This window comes from Oncorhynchus mykiss, chromosome 11 (genome assembly GCF_057628025.1).
Source record: "Oncorhynchus mykiss isolate SJ-2025 chromosome 11, ASM5762802v1, whole genome shotgun sequence".
Taxonomy (NCBI): Eukaryota; Metazoa; Chordata; class Actinopteri; order Salmoniformes; family Salmonidae; genus Oncorhynchus; species Oncorhynchus mykiss.
Window position 1 is genome coordinate 30,612,800 of NC_143032.1, and position 22,128 is coordinate 30,634,927.

The window sequence follows — 22,128 nt, forward strand, 5'->3', positions numbered from 1 at the left end:
ATGGTTAAGAATGTATTGCATCTCATATTGTTTTGTCTGTCCATTTCTTTCTGCAGAAAAGGACCCAAATTCACCCTCTCCATCGATGACACCATTGTCTCTCCCTCCCCCCACGCAAGCAACCTTGGAGTCATCCTGGATTCCGCCCTCTCCTTCGACCACCACATTTGACAGACTTTCAACTAATTCTTCCACCTCTGCAACATCTCCAGAATCAGGTCCTCTTTCTCCTGTCGTGTCGTTGAAACCCTCATACATGCATTAATCTCCTCCCGACTCGACTACTGCAACTCACTACTCTCTGGCATCAACTCAAGCTCCCTCCATGAACTCAAAATCGTTCCTAACTCTGCAGCCCGACTTCTCACCCACACCAAGTCCTGGCAGTACATCACTCCTTGTCCTATAACTTTTTTTCAGAGAGTGTAGCGGTTAAACCATGCCCTTTAGCCGATTAGAAATAATTGTTAATGGGTATGGGGCTATGGGTTTAACTGTGATTGACTGTTTGACTATTGGAAGAAACAGTGGTCACCACCCATCTACCTGGAAATCAAGTCTCCGGGAGATTTTCACTCCAACCAATAAGATATCACAACAAATTCCGCTAAACAAGTTCTTGATGAGAAGCTAAGTGTAATTGTGTGTGTGCAATAAGTGTGCAATTCTGAAACTATTCCACCTTTCCTGTCAGGGGAGGAGATTCTAGTTGAATAGTTTTGTATAGTAATAACAGTGTTCAAGAGAGCTGGTGATGACAAGTGTGAATAAAACAACAACTTTCATTAAAAACGTGTTTGTTTATTATGTTTGTTCATTATTGATCTGTTTATCATATCATGTGAATAACTGACTAGAATTTCTGAAAAATGACAACCGTTCATTTGCAGTATGGTATCTTCGTTTACTGTCAACAACAGAAAACATTCCTGAATGTAATTGTAGAGTTTTTTCTCATTAGAAAAATATAATCTCCAATATCATCACAAAGTGTCTTTCATCATTTTATAGCAAAATTATGAAATAGACTTTGTGATGATACTAATGATTGGGTCTGTGTTTCAAAGGCCTATTTAGACTGCCTCTGCCCTGTAGATATTCATGGCATTCTGTAATGAACAGATGTTGAAGCAGACAGGGTATAGATCAGGATGGTCCACCATGCAAACAGACTGTTCTTAGTCTGTCCCTTCATAATGCATGGCGAACAATGCAGGCTCCGATGTCCATTGGCCACATTTTTATTCACCACAACAAGCTGAGATCAAGTTAACCTAGTAGGTAGAAGGTTTGCTTCAGAACATTTGTTACTATAGTTGCTGAGCTCTCTTTCTGGAACTGGAAATTCTGGTTTGACAACTAATTTGGCTTTCTGCAATACCTCATCTCCAACTGACAGGTTGAATACCGTATGCCTTTGTTGTTGTTGTTCTCCAGAGTCCTTACGGGAGTTGCAGCGATGGGACAAGACCGTAACTACCAATTAGATATAATGAAAAGGCGTAAAAAAAAATATTCTGTGATAGAATAATAAGACTGCATGGTTGCTTTAACATTAGTGTATGTGGCTTTGGGCTTTGAAGGAGACAACATGTTGTCATTAGAGCTTGCCTACGGAGCTCATTCTTGACGGCCTCTCTTCCACTTGGCCTGTACTTTCTTCTCCTTCTAGCTGAGGCTGCTGTGCAGCAAGTTGTTGACGTTATTTGGCTGGAGCAGCTGCTGGTGGTGGTGCTGTTGCTGCTGGTGGTGCATAATGTCTGACTCTGTTTCCTGCCTCAATCTCCTCAATCTGGCCACCCACTGTCATGAACTGATATAGCTAGGGAAATGGGAACGTCACTATCCACTGAAACCAAATGCTGGTGGTGAAGGAGAGGGGGGGTTGGAATGAATATTCAAACAAATCCGTTCGCAGAACATCATGATCATAGGAAAAATTGCAAGCAGGGCATGTTGGTCCTATCAAAGGGTCCTATGATCTATTATGCTATACCGATAGGTGAACAAAAGTATCAGTACTGTATTATGTTACTATCTCTGTGCTGTACAATTTAATGATCATGTCAGAATTTTTGTTCAAAGGCCTCTGTTCCAATGAGATAAACCTCTCATTATTTGAATTACCTAGAATTGGAAAATGGATATTCCCCCATCTATTGAGGAAGTGAAATGAGATCCAAGATATGCCCTATTTAAAGAAATGTCTGATTAATAAGAAAATATTAATGCATTATTGAGAATCCCCAACCCCCCCCCAAAAAAAAAACGATTAAAGTGAAAGGACAAAAACAGCAAATAAACAAATTTAAGACAAGAGGATTTCAAAAGGAAGGATTTCTCGGTTTTAAATGAATGTGGATCAACGAGCAAAGTCAGCTAATTACTTTCAGTCAGTTTACAAGGATTACCTCAAAAGTAATTTTATTGCTTATTTACAAGTATTTTAATCCCAATTTTACTTATTTTATCAGTCAATTTATTCCCTCTCTCCATGCATCCCAAATCACACCCTATTCCCTATCTAGTTCAATACTTTTGATTTGGGTCCTTGGTCAAATTTAGTGCACTATGTAGGGAATAGCGTGTCATTTGGGACACATTCCTTTACCCTTGTCTTCTTCAGTAGTTGTGACCTTGAGTTTCTGCCAATTACCAATCACCAATGACAAGTATCCATCTCAGCCTTTAGGGACCTGATCCAACCCAATCGTAATGGATCAATTGTTTCCTTGAACCGTTGATCCATAGGCATGATAACATCCCAAAGAGCCCATTGCCCTCATCGTAAACACTGCCCAGCAAACATGTCCACATAATATTGTCCCCACGTAGGCTGCCCACATTGGGCCGATGCGCCTTAGCTTATCTGCTCCACATTAGCCCCCAAGGCATTGGCCCAGTTTGGGCAACCCATATCTGGTGAGGGCAGCCCTCACTTTGCCTGAAATAAGCCCCTCTACCCAGCAAACATGCCCACACAGGCACGATGTGGGCCCAATGCTGGTTAAAATATTGGGCCGATGCGCCTTTACTCATCGGCTCCAAAGCAGGTGGCCCTAAGGTGGTGGCCACTTTACATTGCATCAGAAGATAAAAGTTGTTTCTTTCATACTATACAGAGAGTATATTTTTACCATATGCACTTATTGAAGTCTACAGACATCACACAACATAACATTTAAACTGGAACGACACAATGGTTGCAAAAAATAACTTAGAACCTCTCATTATAGAACCTATCTTAAAAAGATTAAAAATATGACTGAGAAAATTGGTTTGAATGGTGTCAGGAATTTTTATCTTGTATTCTTTTTTTAACAGAATTCTGATTTAATGCAATATCCAAATCCATTGGATGTAGTGATCACAATATGGTAGCCATATCTAGGAAAACCAACGTTCCAAAGGCTGGACCTAATATTGTGTATGAGAGGTACAAGAAGAGGTTCTGCAGTGATTCATATGTTGATGATGTAAATCATATTTGCTGGTCTGTGGTGTGTAATGAGGAGCAACCAGACGCTGCACTTGAGACATTTATGAAATTGCTTACTCCAGTTATTAATAAGCATGCACCCATTAAGAAAATTACTGTAAAACTGTTAAATCCCCCTGGATTGATGAGGAATTAAAAAAATGTTATGGTTGAGAGGGATGAGGCAAAAGGAATGACAAATAAGTCTGGCTGCATAACCAATTGGCAAACCTACTGCAAATTGAGAAATCATGTGACTAAACAGAATTTAAAAAAGAAGAAACAATACTATGAAACAAATATAAATTACATAAAGAATGACGGTAAAAAGGCAAACTCAGCTCCATCATTCATTGAATCAGATTCATCGCAAAACCCACATTGATATTGCCAACTACGTTAATTATTTTTTAATTGGCAAGATATACCTGTTCTGAAAGACCACAGAGTCTGCAACACCACTAAGCAAAGCGCACCACCAAGCAAGCCGCACCAGGAATACCAAGGAGCTTTCCAAACAGGTCAGGGACAAAGTTGTGGAGATGTACAGATCAGGGTTGGGTTCTAAAAAAATATCTAAAACTTTGAACATCCCACGGAGCACCATTAAATCCATTATTAGAAAATGGAAAGAATATGGCACCACCACAAACCTGCTATGAGAGGGCCACCCAACAAAACTCACGGACATTGCAAGCAGGGCATTAATCAGAGAGGCCTCAAAGAGACCAAAGATAACCCTGAAGGAGCTGCAAAGCTCCACAGCGGAGATTGGAGTGTCTGTCCACTTTAAGCTGTACACTCCACAGAGCTGGGCTTTACGGAAGAGTGGCCAGATCTACATAAAATCTACAGAAAAAACCTTGCTTAAAGAAAAATAAAGAAGCAAACATGTTTGGTGTTCGCCAAAAGACATGTGGGAGACTCCCCAAACATATGGAAGAAGGTACAGATGAGACTAAAATGTAGCTTTTTGGCCATCAAGGACAATTATATTTCTGGTGCAAACCGAACACCTCTCATAATCCCTAGAACACCATCCCCAGTGAAGCATGGTGGTGGCAACATCATGCTGTGGGGATGTTTTTCATCAGGGACTGGGAAACTGGTCAGAATTGAAGGAATTATGGATGGTGCTAAGTACAGGGATAATCTTGAGGGAAACCTGTTTCAGTCTTCCAGAGATTTGACCCTGGGACAAAGATTCACCTTCCGGCAGGACAATGACCCTAAGCATACTGCTGAAGCTACCCTCGAGTGGTTTAAGGGGAAACATTTACATTTCTTGGAATAGCCTAGTCAAAGCCCAGACATCAATTCAATAAGAATCTGTGGTATGACTTAAAGATTACTGTACAGCAGCGGAACCCCATCCAACTTTAAGGAGCTGGAGCAGTTTTGTCTTGAAGAATGGGCAAAAATACCAGTGGTTGCTGTGCCAAACTTAAAGAGACTTACCCTAAGAGACTTGCAGCTGCCAAGGAGGGTGAATACGTTTGCAAGCTACTCTATGTACTGTCTTACAGAGCCCTTCCATAAGTCCACTCAAGTTTTTTTTAACTGTCTTCTGACTGATTAGAACGATGTTGATGTTGTGCTGTGATGCCAGCAGATTCCAGACTGCATTTGTTGAACACCCATCATCTTCAACCATCAGTTGGTCAAAGGCTTGAATTCTCGCTGGAAATTGTAATGAAAGCACTATGCAAAGTACATTTAATATGGTCTGACATGTGTGCAGAAATGGTGCAATTTTGTAATGTTTTGTAAATTGTTTTGTAAATGTTAATTCACATTTGCGGTGCCACTAAATAAACAATTAATAATTTAAATCGATATTGTTATTAAAATATGTTTTTATAATGGAGGGAGGGTGGACAGGGAGTTAAAAAATGAACCCCTATAAGTTCTTCGAAGAACCCTTGAAAAAGGTTATTAGAAGAATCCCTAATAATGGTTCCTCGAATAACCTTTTGGGTTTTATTTTTTTAAACTCCCTGTCCAACACAAATGTTTCTTCGAAGAACCTTTTTCAATCCCTAAAGCATACTCCAAGAACCTTTTCTTTTTAGAGTGTATGAGTTAATGTCAATTGGCTTTTCATAGCCGTGCATTCAGAGGTCAAGGCCGCAAGTGTGTGAGAGAGAATATCGAAGCACACACAGTAACTGTCACACCCTGGTCAAAGTATTTTGTGTTTATCTTTATTTATTTGGTCAGGCCAGGGTGTGGCATGGGTTTTTGTATGTGGTGTGTATGTATGGGGATTGTAGCTAGTGGGGTGTTCTAGCTAAGTCTATGGCTGTCTGAAGTGGTTCTCAATCAGAGGCAGGTGTTTATCGTTGTCTCTGATTGGGAACCATATTTAGGCAGCCATATTCTTTGAGTTTGTCGTGGGTGATTGTCCTTAGTGTCCTGATGTCATTGTTCTGTGTTAGGTTACACACGTATAGGCTGTTTCGGTTTTCGTTAAGTTTATTGTTTTGGTAGTGTTTGTGTTTAGTGTGTTACTTCATTAAACATGGATTGCAATAGACACGCCGCATTTTGGTCCGATCCTTGTTCTACCTCTTCATCAGAAGAGGAGATAGAAGAGAACCGTTACAGTAACGCATGTTAATGAGTTCCAGAGAGCCGATCTGTTATCCAACTATTACTTTAATAGCCCGGCTACTCTGTGAACCTCCCCCAACAATCAATAGCCTACCCGTGTGTGGTCAACTATTTCAGCACCATTTCATGCTGCTCTGAGACAAGCAAGACAACTTAATAAACATGTACATTTTAAACGTTTTTTTTATTAACCCTGCATTATAATTGTATAAATTCCCCTTAGTTATTAATTTAGAGTCATCTAAATTTAAATAGATTTACTACTGTACAAGGACATTTTATGGATCTGCCAGTATTTTCATTTCGAGATTCCGGTAAAGAAATGTGCATGTAGAGGGGTAACTTTCTTCACCAGCCCTCTTACCATTTTGTAGAATTGTGTGATTAGCCTACCAGTTGGTGTTACTGTAATGTTAATTCTCTTGAGAGGAACTTTGCTCTTCACCATAACAATATTAAAAACTGGCTGTTTTCAACTTGTCAATTTAAAAATATTTTCTAACAAGCTTTTATTTAATAAGAACAGTTTGAAGGTGTGTTCCGCCTCCTCAGTCATTCACATCAAAGTAGTCATTTTTACTTTTGCAGACCAATATTTTTTTTTTTACATTTCTGACCCAGACAAAAATCCCCAAGCACTTCCCAATTGTTTGTGCAGTTCAAGTCTGCAGACATTTGCTCATCTCCCAACCTGCACACACGTGTTCACATTTTTACATCTGTTGCCTGCATTGCAGTCATAGATGATTTCGATACCAATCCAATCTTTGGAAATGTGTGCGTTTCCAAGTGCCTTACTACGTTAAAATAGTTTCTGTATGTCGTGTTATACCGTTTCAACTGTAGCTCACTGTGTATGAAGCATACTATATTTGTGTATATTCCTTATAACCGAAGACACGAGGTAACGTTACTAATTTCGTAAAATGTAAGGTGTTATATTGAATTGTGCTTATGTACAGTTGAAGTTTGAAGTTAACATACAATTAGCTTGGAAAATTCCAGAAAATCATGTCATGGCTTTAGAAGCGTCTGATTGGGTAATTGACATCATTTGAGTATATTGGCGGTTAACCAGTGGATGTATTTCAAGGCCTACCTTCAAACTCAGTGCCTATTTGCTTGACATCATGGGAAAATCAAAAGAAATCAGCTAAGACCTCAGAAAGAAATATGTAGACCTCCACAAGTCTGTTTCATCCTTGGGAGCAATTTCCAAATGCCTGAAGGTACCACGTTCATCTGTACAAACAATAGTACGCAAGTATAAACACCATGGGACCAAGCAGACGTCATAACGCTCAGGAATGAGGCGCCTTCTGCCTCCTAGAGACGAATGTACTTTGGTGCGAAAAGTGCAAATCAATCCCAGAACAACAGCAAAGGACCTTGTGAAGATGCTGGAGGAAACAGGTACAAAAGTATCTATACTCATCAGAAAAAGGAGTCCTATATCGACATAACCTGAAAGGTCGCTCAGTAAGGAAGAAGCCACTGCTCCAGAACTGCTATAAAAAAGCAATACTACGGTTTGCAACTGCACATGGTGACAAAGATTGTACTTTTTGGAGAAATGTCCTCTGGTCTGATGAAACAAAAATAGAACTGTTTGGCCATAATGACCATCGTTATGTTTGGAGGAAAAAGGGGGATGCTTGCATGCCGAAGAACACCATCCCAACCGTGAAGCATGGGCGTGGCAGCATCATGTTGTGGGGGTGTTTTGCTACAGGAGGGACTGGTGCACAAAGTAAATGGCATCATGAGGGAGGAAATGTATATGGACATATTGAAGCAACATCTCAAGACATCAGTCAGGAAGCTAAAGCTTGGTCGCAAATGGGTCTTCCAAATGGACAATGAGCCGAAGCATATTTCCAAAGTTGTGGCAAAATGGCTTAAGGAAAACAAAGTCAAGGTTTTGGAGTGCCCATCACAAAGCACTGACCTAAATCCTATAGAAAATATGTGGGCAGAACTGAAAAAGCATGTGCGAGCAAGGAGGCCTCAAACCTGACTCAGTTACACCAGCTCTGTCAGGAGGAATGGGCCAAAATGCACCCAACTTATTGTGGGAAGCTTGTGGAAGGCTACCCAAAATGTTTGACCCAAGTAAAACAATTTAAAGGCAATGATACCAAATACTAATTGAGTGTATGCACATTTGTTGCCCACTGGGAATGTGATGAAAGAACTACAACCTGAAATAAATAGTTCTCTCTACTATTATTTCGGACATTTCACTTGCTAAAAATAAAGTGGTGATCCTAACTGACCTAAGCGAGGGAATTTTTACTGGTATTAAATGTCAGGAATTGTGAAAAACTGAGTTTAAATGTATTTGGCTAAGGTGTATGTAAATTTCCGACTTTTCATTTTTACCTTTATTTAACCAGGTAGGCTAGTTGAGAACAAGTTCTCATTTACAACTGCGACCTGGCCAAGATAAAGCAAAGCAGTGTGACACAGACAACAATCCAGAGTTACACATGGAGTAAACAATATACAAGCCAATAACACAATAGACAAGTCAATGACACAGTAGAAAAAAATAAAGTCTATATACAGTGTGTGCAAAAGGCATGAGGAGGTATGCAATAAATAGGCAATAGAAGCGAATAATTACAATTTAGAAGATTAACACTGGAGTGAAAAATAAGGAGATGATGATGTGCAATTAGAGATACTGCTGTGCAAAAGAGCAGAAAAGTAAATAAATTAAAAACAGTGTGGGGATGAGGTAGGTAGATTGGGTGGGCTAATTACAGATGGACTATGTACAGCTGCAGCGATCGGTTAGCTGCTCAGATAGTGGATGTTTAAAGTTGGTGAAAAAAAAAGTATCCAATTTCAGCGATTTTTGCAATTCCGTCCAGTCACTGGCAGCAGAGAACTGTAAGGAAAGGCGGCTAAATGAGGTGTTGGCTTTGGGGATGATCAGTGAGAAATACCTGCTGGAAAGTGTGCTACGGGTGGGTGTTGTTATCGTGACCAGTGAACTGAGATAAGGCAGATCTTTACCTAGCATAGACTTATAGATGACCTGGAGCCAGTGGGTCTGGCGACGAATATGTACCGAGGGCCAGCCGACTAGAGTATACAGGTCGCAGTGGTCGGTGGTTTAAGGTGATTTGGTAAGAAAATGGATGGCACTGTGATAGACTGCATCCAGTTTGCTGAGTAGAGTGTTGGAAGCTATTTTGTAGATGACATCGCCGAAGTCGAGGATTGGTAGGATAGTCGGTTTTACAAGGGTAAGTTTGGCGGCGTGAGTGAAGGAGGCTTTGTTGCGAAATAGAAAGCCAATTGGAGATTTTTAATATGAGTCTGGAAGGAGAGTTTACAGTCTAGCCAAACACCTAGGTATTTATAGTTGTCCACATATTCTAGGTCGGAACCGTCCAGGGTGGTGATGCTAGTCGGGCGGGCGGGTGCGGGCAGCGAGCGGTTGAAAAGCAGGCATTTGGTTTTACTAACGTTTAAGAGCAGTTGGAGGCCACGGAATGAGTGTTGTATGGCATTGCAGCTCATTTGGAGGTAAGTTAGCACAGTGTCCAAGGAAGGACCAGAAGTATACAGAATGGTGTCGTCTGCGTAGAAGTTGATCAGGGAATCGCCCGCAGCAAGAGCAACATCATTGATATATACAGAGAAAAGAGTCGGCCCGAGAATTGAACCCTGTGGTACCCCCATAGAGGTCCGGACAACATGCCCTCCGACTTGACACACTGAAATTTGTCTGCAAAGTAGTTGGTGAACCAGGCGAGGCAGTCATTAGAAAAACCAAGGCAATTGAGTCTGCCGATAAGAATACAGTGATTGACAGAGTCGAAAGCCTTGGCCAGGTCGATGAAGACGGCTGCACAGGAATGTCTTTTTTCAATGGCGGTTATGATATTGTTTAGTACCTTGAGCGTGGCTGAGGTGCACCCGTGACCGGCTCAGTAGCCGGATTGCACAGCAGAGAAGGTACGGTGGGATTCGAAATGGTCAGTAATCTGTATATTAACTTGGATTTCGAAGACTTTAGATAGGCAGGGAGGATGGATTTAGGTCTGTAACAGTTTGGGTCTAGGGTGTCACACCCTTTGAAGAGGGGGATGACCGCGGCAGCTTTCCAATCTTTAGGGATCTCTGATGGTACGAAAGAGAGGTTGAACAGGCTGGTAATAGGGGTTGCAACAATGGCGGCGGATACTTTTAGAAAGAGAGGGTCCAGATTGTCTATCCCAGCTGATTTGTACGGGTCCAGGTTTTGCAGATCTTTCAGAACATCTGCTGTCTGGCTTTGGGTGAAGGAGAAGCTGGGGAGGCTTGGGCGAGTAGCTGCTGGGGAGGCGGAGCTGTTGGCCGGGGTTGGAGTTGCCAGGAGGAAGGCATGGCCAGCCGTTGAGAAATGCTTATTGAAATTTCCGATTATCATGGATTTATCAGTGGTGACCGTGTTACCTAGCCTCAATGCAGTGGGCAGCTGGGAGGAGGTGCTCTTGTTCTCCATGGACTTTACAGTGTCCCAAAACTTTTTTGAATTAGACCTACAAGATGCGGATTTCTGCTTGAAAAAGCTATCCTTTGCTTTCCTGACTGACTGCGTGTATTGGTTCCTGACTTCCCTGAACAGTTGCAGATCGTGGGGACTATTCAATGCTATTGCAATCCGCCACAGGATGTTTTTGTGCTGGTCAAGGGCAGTCAGGTCTGAAGTGAACTAAGGGCTATATCCGTTCTTAGTTCAGCATTTTTTTGAACCGGGCATGCTTATCTAAGATGGTGAGGAAATTACTTTTAAATAATGACCAGGTATCCTCGACTGACGGGAGTAGATTGCAACTCCTCCCCCTTTGGCAGTTCTATCTTGACGGAAAATGTTGTAGCTGGGTATTGAAATCTCAGAATTGTTGGTGGCCTTCCTAAGCCAGGATTCAGAAACGGCAAGGACATCAGGGTTGGCGGAGTGTGCTAAAGCTGTGAGTAAAACAAACTTAGAGAGGAGGCTTCTGATGATGACATGCATGAAACCTAGGTTTTTTCGATCACAGAAGTCAACAAATGAGGGTGCCTGGAGACACGCAGGGCCTGGGTTTACCTCCACATCACCCAAGGAACAGAGGAGGAGTAGGATGAGGGTACGGCTAAAGACTAGCAAAACTGGTCGCCTAGAGCGTTGGGGACAAAGAATAAAAGGAGCAGATTTCTGGGCGTGGTAGAATAGATTCAGGTCATAATGTGCAGACGGGGTATGATGGGTATGATGGGGTGCGGGTGCAGCGGAGGTAAACCCAGGCACTGAGTGATGATAAGAGAGGTTGTATCTCTGGTTATATGGGTGTGGTCAGCGCATGTGTGTTAATCTACACTGAACAAAAATATAAACGCAACATCCAACAATTTCAAAGATTTTGCTGAGTTACAGTTCATATAAGGAAATCAGTCAACTGAAATGAATTAATCAGGCCCTAATCTATGGATTTCACGTGACAGATATGCATCTGTTTGTCAAAGATAGAGTACGTGAAAGGGGTTGAGTGGTCAGAAATCACACTCATCAGTGCTTGAGCCCTGCCGGCACTTCACCTCATTTCCAACGCTCATTGCTCCAATAAAAAAAAAATGACTTCCAAATTCGCTCCATTCATTAAAATCACAATTTAAGCAACACACATTTTTCTGACTACCTGATCCTACCATTTGGTTTGGAAGTATTGAAACCAAACCATTTGATTTAAATGAAAAGTATTTTAATAAACAACAGGTAAAGGAGACTCTAAGATGTGCTCATCATTTCAAATAGGCTACATGTCATATTAAACAGCATATAAATACTTGGTCAGGAGTCAGACAGGTAACCTAAGAAGGAACAAAAACAACCTATTTATGCTATATTATTTCAATTATTTCAAGGCTATATCCTACAAAGAAATATATTGTGAAGCATTTGCGAGTGCAACACGCTTGGCTGGTAGGGATAATAAGTGCTCAGCATTCAAACAGCATTTTGTTGTATTAAATCATCATATGCTGTGACTTACTTTGAATTAAATACATTAAACTACAGTGCCTTTGAATACATTTTTCGAAACATGATTTTGGCCAGTCTTCAGGCTCATGCGATGGTGCCTGGAGAGCAAGCCAGCAGTGGAGAATATATTCTCAGCGCCTGCAGAGCCACTGGTGGTGATAAACACCCTTTGGGACACTCTTGCCAGGCTCAGCAGGGATGCGTAGTTGTTTTATTATTTTTCAGTAGGTAGGCCTAAAGGATTTTCGGCAACACAACCCTTTAAAAACAGAAAACTCATTAAAATAGATAATATGACAGGCCTATTGAACAAAACTTTTAGGAGATCAAATTTGTTGTTAATAAATACTTTGCTACAATGACACTTAGCTAGCTACTGTCCTCGTTCCTTTCTGTTAGTATGTGCACATAATAAGTAAACCATCATGCTTTCGGGATCCATGTCTTTTCAGTTTCCACGATTCTTTAGTTATGGCCACTACATCACCACACTCCCTCTCTTGCTCTTGGTCCTCCTCATCTTTGTAAGTCACTTTGATTATTCATCTGCGTGTTTAATCTTTATGAACATATTTAGCATACTAGATGACAGTAGCTAAAGCAAGGGGCTATAGCAGCACACAAGTAAATCAAATGCATGCTGGGCTGGGCATGCCCTGAGCACTTGAAAAGAGAGCTACGGGAGGCTAGTGGATTTGTCCCGAAGGTTCAACTTCCAACAGGACAACGACCATAAACACACAGCCAAGACAACGCAGGAGTGACTTCGGGACACGTCTCAATGTCCTTGAGTGGCCCAGCCAGAGCCTGCACTTGAACCCGATCGAATATCTCTGGAGAGACTTTAAAGTAGCTGTGCAGCAACGCTCCCCATCCAACCTGACAGAGCTTGAGAGGATCTACAGAGAAAAATGTGAGAAACTCCCCAAATACAGGTGTGCCAAGTTTGTAGCGTCATACCCAAGAAGACATGAGGCTGTAATCGCTGCCAAAGGTGCTTCAACAAAGTACTGAGTAAAGGTACTGAATACTTATGTAAATGTAATGTTTCAGGTTTTTTTTCATACAGTTACAAAAATAAAATAAAGCAGTGTTTGCTTTGTCATTATGGGGCATTGTGTGTATATTGAGCGGGCGAGACTGCTGACGCTCCAGCCTTTGGGAAACTCCATCCATGCTCCAGCCAAATTGGGCATGCTCCTCGCTCTGCTCCGCTCACCTACTCTGGTCACAGATACCTTTAAAAAAACAGTAGGGGCATGGATCAGAAAACCAGTCGGTATCTGGTGTGACCACCATTTTACTCATGCAGTGCAACACATCTCCTTCGCTAAGAGTTGATCAGGCTGTTGATTGTGGAATGTGGATTGTTGTCCAACTCCTCTCCAATGTCTGTGCAAAGCTGCTGGGCATTGGCGGGAACTGGAACATGCTGTTGTACATGTTGATCCAGAGCATCCCAAACATGCTCATCAGTTGACATGTCTGGTGAGTATGCAGGCCATGGAAGAACTGGGGCATTTTCAGCAACCAGAAATTGTGTACAGATCCTTGCAAGATGGGGCTGTGCAATATCATGCTGAAACATGAGGTGATGGCTGTAGATGAATGGCACGACAATGGGCTTGAGGATCTCTCTCGTCACGGTATCTTTGTGTTCAAATTGCCATTGATAAAATGCAATTGTGATTGTTTATTGTAGCTTATGCCTGCCCATACTATAACCCCACAGCCACCATGGCCACACTGTTCACAATGTTGACATCATCAAACCACACACCCACACAACACCATACATGCTGTCTGCCATCTGTCGAGTACAGTTGAAACCAGGATCATGAATTCATGAAGAGCTTACTTCTCCAGTGTACCAGTGGACATTGAAGGTGAGCATTTGCTTACTGAAGTCTGTTATGACGCCGAACTGCAGTCAGGTCAAGACCCTGGTGAGGAAACTGTGCAAACTCACAGTTTCATCACCTATACAGGTGGCAGGTCTCAGACGATCCGGCAGGGGAAGAAGCCTGATGTGGATGTCCTTGGCTGGTGGCTACACATGGTCGGCAGTTGTGAGGCTGGTTGGACTTACTGCCAAATTCTCTAAAACAACATAGGAGGCAGCTTATGGTAGAGAAATGAACATTAAATTATCTGGCAACAGCTCTGTTTGACATCCCTGCAGTCAGCATGCCAATTGCACTCTCCCTCAAAACTTGAGATATCTGTAGCATTGTTATGTGACAAAACTTCACATTTTAGAGTGGCCTTTATTGTGCCCAGCTTAAGGTGCACTTGTGTAATGACAATACTGTTTAATCAGCTTCTTGATATGCCACACCTGTCAACTGGATGGATTATCTTGGCAAAAGCGAAATCTTCACTATCAGGGATGTAAACACATTTGTACACTACATTTCAGATAAATAAGATTTTTGTGTATATGGAATATTCATAGGATATTTTTTTTCAGCTCAGGAAACATGGGACCAACCCTTTACATGTTGCATTTATATTTTCAGTATATTTCTGGTCCTATGGACTCAGGGATTGGAAAAAACTACAAAGTTCAATTACAAAATACAAAAATATAAGATCAATATATCAAAAATAAAATACCGAATACTTATATTTTACTTGCATTTTGTAATGTAATGAATAAAAATACATTTGCAAGTAGGTCCGAACAGCAACAACATTCTTAATAAGAGTTACAAAAACATTTTTTTCTTGCTACAACTGTGATATAATGTTGTTTATATACCTTAGTTGAGCAAGTCACTCCAGATAAGATGACACATTTTATTTATATGTGAAAATGAACATGCCAAGCACACTGGGTATTATTATTGGCTTTGATTCAGGGCAGAGCTCATTAGAATAATACTCAGCATGATTTGACATTTTTTATCTTTACATTTACATTAGCATTTTAGTCATTTAGCAGATACTCTTATCAAAAGCGACTTAAAATTAGTGCATTCATCTTAAGATAGCTAGTTGAGACATCAACATATCGCAATCGTGTAAAGTACATTTTCCATAAACAAAGTATTTCAAAAAAAAATTACATTTATAATTATATTTAGTTAATTTAGCAGAGGTCCTTATCACACCATAGTGTTATTTTACTTCTGATACCAATGCAGGGTGAAGGGGGGTGCCCAAAAATCTGAACCGCTACAAAAAAATTTATAGAAAAGTATTTTGAATAAACTACTGACAGTATTTTGAAGATAAAACATTTTGAAGATAAAACAAAATTCATTGGAGTGAAGTTCAACCCAGTGTAATTCAAATGACAAAATTATAAGAAGTTATGCAAATGTGTATTTCAAATACCTGTATCAGAAATACTGCTCATCTCTATATGAACTTCACTAAGTGATATGCTAAGCGAATAGATTGTCCATAAAAAATATATATGTAACACTTTACCATATGTATTTCATAAGGCCTTATTTTGAGGGCTAAGTTCAAATCCATATTTAGCAGATGTTATTGCTTGTGTTCCTGGCTCCAACAGTGTAGTAATATTTCACAATTCATAACAATAAACACATATCTAAAGTTAAAGAATGGAGTTACCTCTTGGAACTACCCATCCTGGATCCGGGAGAATTGTCATCAATGGACAAAAAGTCTTACTAGAAAATATTCATATTCATGAAATCACAAGTGAAATATATTCAAACACAGCTTAGCCTTTTGTTAATCACCCTGTCATCTCAGATTTTGAAAATATGCTTTACAGCCAAAGCAAGACAAGCATTTGTGTAAGTTTATCGATAGCCTAGCATAGCATTATGCCTAGCTAGCAGCAGGCAATCTGGTCATGAAAATCAGAAAAGCAATCAAATGAAATAGTTTACCTTTGATGAGCTTCGGATGGTTCACTCACGAGACCCCCAGTTAGATAGCAAATGTTCCTTTTTTTCCAGAAAAATTATTTTTGTAGCCAAAAATAGCTCCGTTAGTTCTTCACGTTTGGCTGAGAAAATGACCGGAAATTGCAGTCACGACAACGCTGAAAAAATATTCCAAATTAGCTCCACAATATCGACAGAAACATTGCAAACGTTGTTCATAATCAATCCTCAAGGTGTTTTTCAAATATCTATTCGATAATATATCAACCAGGACAGAGCTTTTTTTCAGTAAGACCGGGAGGAAAAAATGGCTACCTCTGTCTTTTGCGCGAGAAATACACAAAGAGCCATACACAAATAGCCTGTTTACTTTGGGAACGTTATTTTAACCCCCCGCCCAAAGAATGACCCCTAGATTCAACAAGTTAAGAAATATATAAATATTAGGACGCAATGTCGGAGAGACAGTGACTAAAATAGAGTAGAATAGACTACAGTATATATGAAATTAGTAATGCAGTATGTAAATATTACTAAAGTGACTAGTGTTCCATTATTAAAGTGACCAGTGATTCCATGTCTATGTGCATAGGGCAGCAGCGTCTAAGGTGCAGGGTTGAATAACCGGGTGGAAGTTGGCTAGTGATGGCTATTTTGCAGTCTGATGGCCTTGACATAGAAGCTGTTTTTCAGTCTCTCCGTCCCAGCTTTGATCAACGTTTACTGACCTCGCCCTATGGATGGTAGCGGGGTGAACAGGCTGTGGCTCGGGTGGTTGATGTCCTTGTTAAACTTGTTGGCCTTCCTGAGACATCAGGTGCTGTAGGTGTCCTGGAGGAAACACAGTGTGCCCCAAGTGAATCGTTGGGCAGGACGCACCACCCTCTGGAGAGCACTACGGTTGCAGGCAGTGCAGTTGCTGTATCAGACGGTGAAACAGTCCGACAGGATTTTCTCAATTGTGCATCTGTGAGGGTCTTAGGGGTCAAGCTGAATTTCTTCAGCCTCCTGACTTTGAAAAGACGGTGTTGCGCCTTCTTTACCACACTGTTTAAGTGGGTGGACCATTTGAGATCATCATTGATGTGTACGCCGAGGAACTTAAAGATTTTCACCTACTCTACTACGGTTCCATCGATGTGTTTAGTGGCATGCTATCTCTGCTGTTTAATGAAGTCACAATCAGCTCCTTCGTTTTACTGATGTTGAGGGAGTGGTTAATTTCCTGGCACCACTCTGCCAGGGCTATCACCTCCTCAACGTAGGCTGTCTCATCATTGTTGGTAATCAGGCCTACAACTGTTGTGTCTTCTTCAAACTTGATGATTGAGTTGGAGGCATGAATGGCCATGCAATCATGGGTGAACAAGGAGTCCAGGAGGTGGCTGAGCACGCATCCTTGTGGGGCCCCTGTGTTGAGGTTCAACGAAGTGGAGGTGTTGTTTCCTACCTTCACCACCTGGGGGAGGCCCGTAAGGAAGTCCAGGACCCAGTTGCACAGGGTGGGGTTCAGATCCAGGGCCCTGAGCTTAATGATGAGCTTGAAGGGTACTATGGTGTAGAAGGCTGAGATATTCTTACATAGGTATTCCTCTGGTCCAGATGGGATTGGGCAGTGTGCAGTGCGTTTGTGGATCTATTGGGGAGGTATGCAAATTTAAGTGGGTCTAGGGTGTCAGGTAAGGTAGAGGTGATATGATCTTTAACTAACCTCTCAAAGCACTTCATGATGACAGAAGTGCATGCTATTGGCTATAGTCATTTAGATTAGTTACCATTGCTTTCTTGGGTACAGGAACAATGGTGGACATAGCAGACTGGGATAGGGAGAGATTGAATATGTCCGTAAACACTCCAGCCAGCTGGTCTGCGCATGCTCTGAGGTTGCGGCTAGGGATGCCGTCTGGGCCGGCAGCCTTGCGAGGGTTAACACGTTTAAATGTCTTATACATATTGGCCATGGAGAAGGAGAGACCACAGTCCTTGGGAGCAGGCCGCGTCGGTTGCACTGTGTTATCCTCAAGGTGGGCGAAGGTGTTTAGCTTGTCCAGGAGCAAGACCGCAGTGTCCGCAATGTGGCTGGTTTTCCCTTTGTAATCCGTAATTGTCTGTAGACCCTGCCACATACGTCTAGTGTTTGAGCCGTTGAAATGTGACTCCACTTTATCTCTGTACTGATGTTTTGCTGTTTGATTACCTTATGGAAGGAATAACTACACTGTTTGTATTCAACCATATTCCCGGTCACCTTGTTGTGGTTCGCACTTTCAGTTTTGAGCGAATGCTGCCATCTAACCACAGTTTCTGATTTGGGTAGGTTTTAATAGTCACAGTGGGAACAACATCCGCTATACACTTCCTGAGGAATTAGTCACCGTGTCAGTGTATACTTCAATGTTATTCTCAGAGGCTACCTGGAACATATCTCAGTCCGAGTGATCAAAACAATCTTGAAGCATGGATTCCAAATGGTCAGGCCAGCATTGAATAGACCTTAGCACGGTTACTTCCTGTGTGAGTTTCTGCCTGCAGCAAGTGGAGGAGCAAAATTAAGTAATGATCTGATTTGCCGAAGGGAGGGAGAGTGAGGGCCTTGTAGGCATCCCGGAAGTTGGAGTAGCAGTGGATGAGTGTTTTAGCAGCGTGAGTACTACAGTCAGTGTTTTGATTGAACTTCGGTAGTGTTTTCCTCATATTTGCTTTGAGAAAATCCCCAGCTACAATAAATCCGGCCTCAGGATATGTGGTTTCCAGCTGCACAAAGTCCAGCCTAGTTCCTTGAGTGCCGTCGTTGTATCGACTTAATAACCTCTTAGAGCTCTAGGGGCGCTATTTCATTTTTGGATAAAAAACGTTCCCGTTTTAAGCGCGATATTTTGTCACGAAAAGATGCTCGACTATGCATATTCTTGACAGTTTTGGAAAGAAAACACTCTGAAGTTTCAGAATCTGCAAAGATTTTGTCTGTAAGTGCCCCAGAACTCATTCTACAGGCGAAACCAAGATGATGCATCACCCAGGAATTAGCAGAATTTCTGAAGCTCTGTTTTCCATTCTCTCCTTATATGGCTGTGATTGCGCAAGGAATGAGCCTACACTTTCTGTCGTTCGCCCAAGGTCTTAGCAGCATTGTGACGTATTTGTAGGCATATCATTGGAAGATTGGCCATAAGAGACTACATTTTCCAGACGTCCGCCCGGTGTCCTTTGTCTAAATTTGTGCGTAATCTTCAGGTGCGGTCATTTTCTCCTGGGATTCAGGAGAGAAAGCATGTGTCCAAGAACGATGTATCAATGAAGAGATATGTGAAAAACACCTTGAGGATTGATTCTAAACAACGTTTGCCATGTTTTCAGTCGATATTATGGAGTTAATTTGGAAAAAAGTTTGCGTTTTGAGGACTGAATTTATGGATTTTTTTTGGTAGCCAAATGTGATGTATAAAACGGAGCTATTTCTAATACACAAGGAATCTTTTTGGAAAAACTGAGCATCTGCTATCTAACTGAGAGTATCCTCATTGAAAACATCAGAAGTTCTTCAAAGGTAAATGATTTTATTTGAAGGCTTTTATGTTTTTGTTAATGTTGCGTGCTGGATGCTAACGCTAATGCTAACGCTAAATGCTAACGCGAAATGCTAACTCTAGCTAGCTACTTTTACACAAATGATTGTTTTCCTATGGTTGAGAAGCATATTTTGAAAATCTGAGATGACAGTGTTGTTTACAAAAGGCTAAGCTTGAGAGATGGCATATTTATTTCATTTCATTTGCGATTTTCATAAATAGTTAACGTTGTGTTATGCTAATGAGCTTGCTGATAGATTTACACAATCCTGGATACAGAGGTTTTTTCATAGCTAAACGTGACGCAGAAAACGGAGCGATTTGTCCTAAACAAATAATCTTTCAGGAAAAACTGAACATTTGCTATCTGAGAGTCTCCTCATTGAAAACATCTGAAGTTCTTCAAAGGTAAATTATTTTTTTGAATGCTTTTCTGTTTTTTTGTGTAAATGTTGCCAGCTGAATGCTAATGCTAAATGCTACGTTAGCCATCAATACTGTTACACAAATGCTTGTTTTGCAATGGTTGAGAAGCATATTTTGAAAATCTGAGATGACAGTGTTGTTAACAAAAGGCTAAGCTTGAGAGCTAGCATATTTATTTCATTTCATTTGCGATTTTCATGAATAGTTAACGTTGCGTTATGGTAATGAGCTTGAGTCTGTATTCACGAACCCGGATCCGGGATGGGGAGATCAGAAAGGTTAAGGGGGAATATACACGGCGCTGACTATACCCGAAGAGAATTATCTTGGGAGGTAATATGGTCTGCATTTGATTGTGAGTTATTCTAGGTCGTGTGAACAAAAGGGCTTGAGTTTCTGCACGTTAACACAATCACACCATGAGTAGTTAATCATGAAACATACACCCCCACCTTTCTTCTTCCCAGAGAGTACTTTATTCCTGTCTGTGCAATGTACTGAGAACCCAGCTGGCTCTATGGATGGGGACAGTGAATCCAAAGAGACCAACCATTCTGTGAAATAGAGTGTGTTGCAGTCCCTGATGTCTCTCTGGAAGGAGATCCTCACCCTGAGATTGTCTATTTTATAGTCCCGTGATTGAACATTAGCAAGGACTATACTCGGCAGCGGTGGATGGTGTGCATGCCTCCTGAGTCGGACTAGAAGTCCACTCCGAATACCTCTTCTCCACCAGCGGGATGTCTTGGAGCAGGCTCTGGGATAAGTTTAATTGCCCTGGAGACTAACCAATAATTCAATTCAGGAAAGTTGTATTCCTGGTCGTAATGCTGGTGAGTTACCGCCGCTCTGATATCGAAAAGTTGTTTCCGGCTGTATGTAATAACACAAAAAAACTGGGCTAATAATATAAGAAATAAAACACAAAAAACCTAAATACTGTAAAGTTGCTTAGGAACTAGAAGCAGAGCTGCCATGTCTGTCGGCTTCATCTTTCCTAATACAAGGGCTTGAAACTCACACACATCACATTTACCAGATCCATCATTATCATATTTCCCAGCATGCTCTATTACAGGTTGATTTTTTAGCAATGTTTGTTTTAATATCTATGGTTGTGCATGTATGCTTAAGCTACACGAGGAAAAATATGATTTTTGGAAAATCTGGGAATTTTGTGAAAGTCACTGGAATTCTGCAACCATACTTGCAGGCCTGATGTGGTCTGAGGTATGTACGGTGGTGCAATTATGTACTTATCACTAAAGGTACAAATCATACCTTTTTTTCGGAGATTGTAAAAAAATGACCTGAAACTCATGGTTTACAGGCCATATCAGGCCTGCACTTCACACTATTCGGTCTTGCAAGGAGATGTGAAATTCCCATTGGAATCCAACCAGTGTGGGGATATCCTGTCATGAACTCGGTTCTCCGGTGGGAGAAACAGTCACTTAGTAAACTGAGCCACTAATAGTCGGCAGAACCCAGAAGATGAGGCAGACACAGCAGTACTAGAGACGGTGATTTAATAAAGAAAAAAGGAAAAGATCTTCAGGCAAAAATATAAATCCACAACGTCAAAAGTAATTCCAAGAGAAAAAATGTATATCCTCCAAGACACAAGGAAAATCCACAAAGTGGTAAGAACAGCAGGGAAAAAACTAACCTCAAAAGAATAATACAAAATAAACAAGAACAAAACCAGAGTACCTCAAGAAAATCCAACTAGAGAAACAAAAGTTCACAGCATGGCTGGGTGCTAACATACAAACACAGAGCAAAGATCTGAGGAATACTAAGGGTTTAAATACATTCAAGGGAAATGAGGCACAGGTGCAACTAATAACTAGAACAAGGGAAAAACAAAAGGTTCAAAAAGCACAATGGGGGCATCTAGTGACCAAAACCTGAACAATCCTGGCCAAATCCTGACATATCCAACTTCTGCAATTTTTTTATCATCTGCAATCTGTATACAGAATGACTGCCAGGGTTTGGAGGATTAAGCTACACGACTACCTGATGCATCTAAACTGGAACAACCATTTCAGTAACGGGTGCAATAAATCCAAGTATCATATTAGACTACAAAATATTTGAAATATATATTCATTAATCAATCAATGTACAAACACAGATTTTTTTTAAATGTAT

At 41.1% G+C, this 22,128-nt stretch overlaps 1 long non-coding RNA gene across 2 annotated transcripts in view; it reads left to right on the forward strand.

Annotated features, from left to right (window-relative positions):
• Positions 1 to 19,382: 19,382 nt before the first annotated feature.
• Positions 19,383 to 22,128, forward strand: part of LOC149979544 (uncharacterized) — a 1,100,972-nt gene continuing 1,098,226 nt past the window's right edge. For both annotated transcript variants that reach the window (XR_016484293.1, XR_016484294.1), the window contains exons 1-2: positions 19,383 to 19,523; positions 19,892 to 19,953. This is a non-coding gene — a long non-coding RNA (uncharacterized LOC149979544). The remainder of the gene's footprint in view (positions 19,524 to 19,891; positions 19,954 to 22,128) is intronic.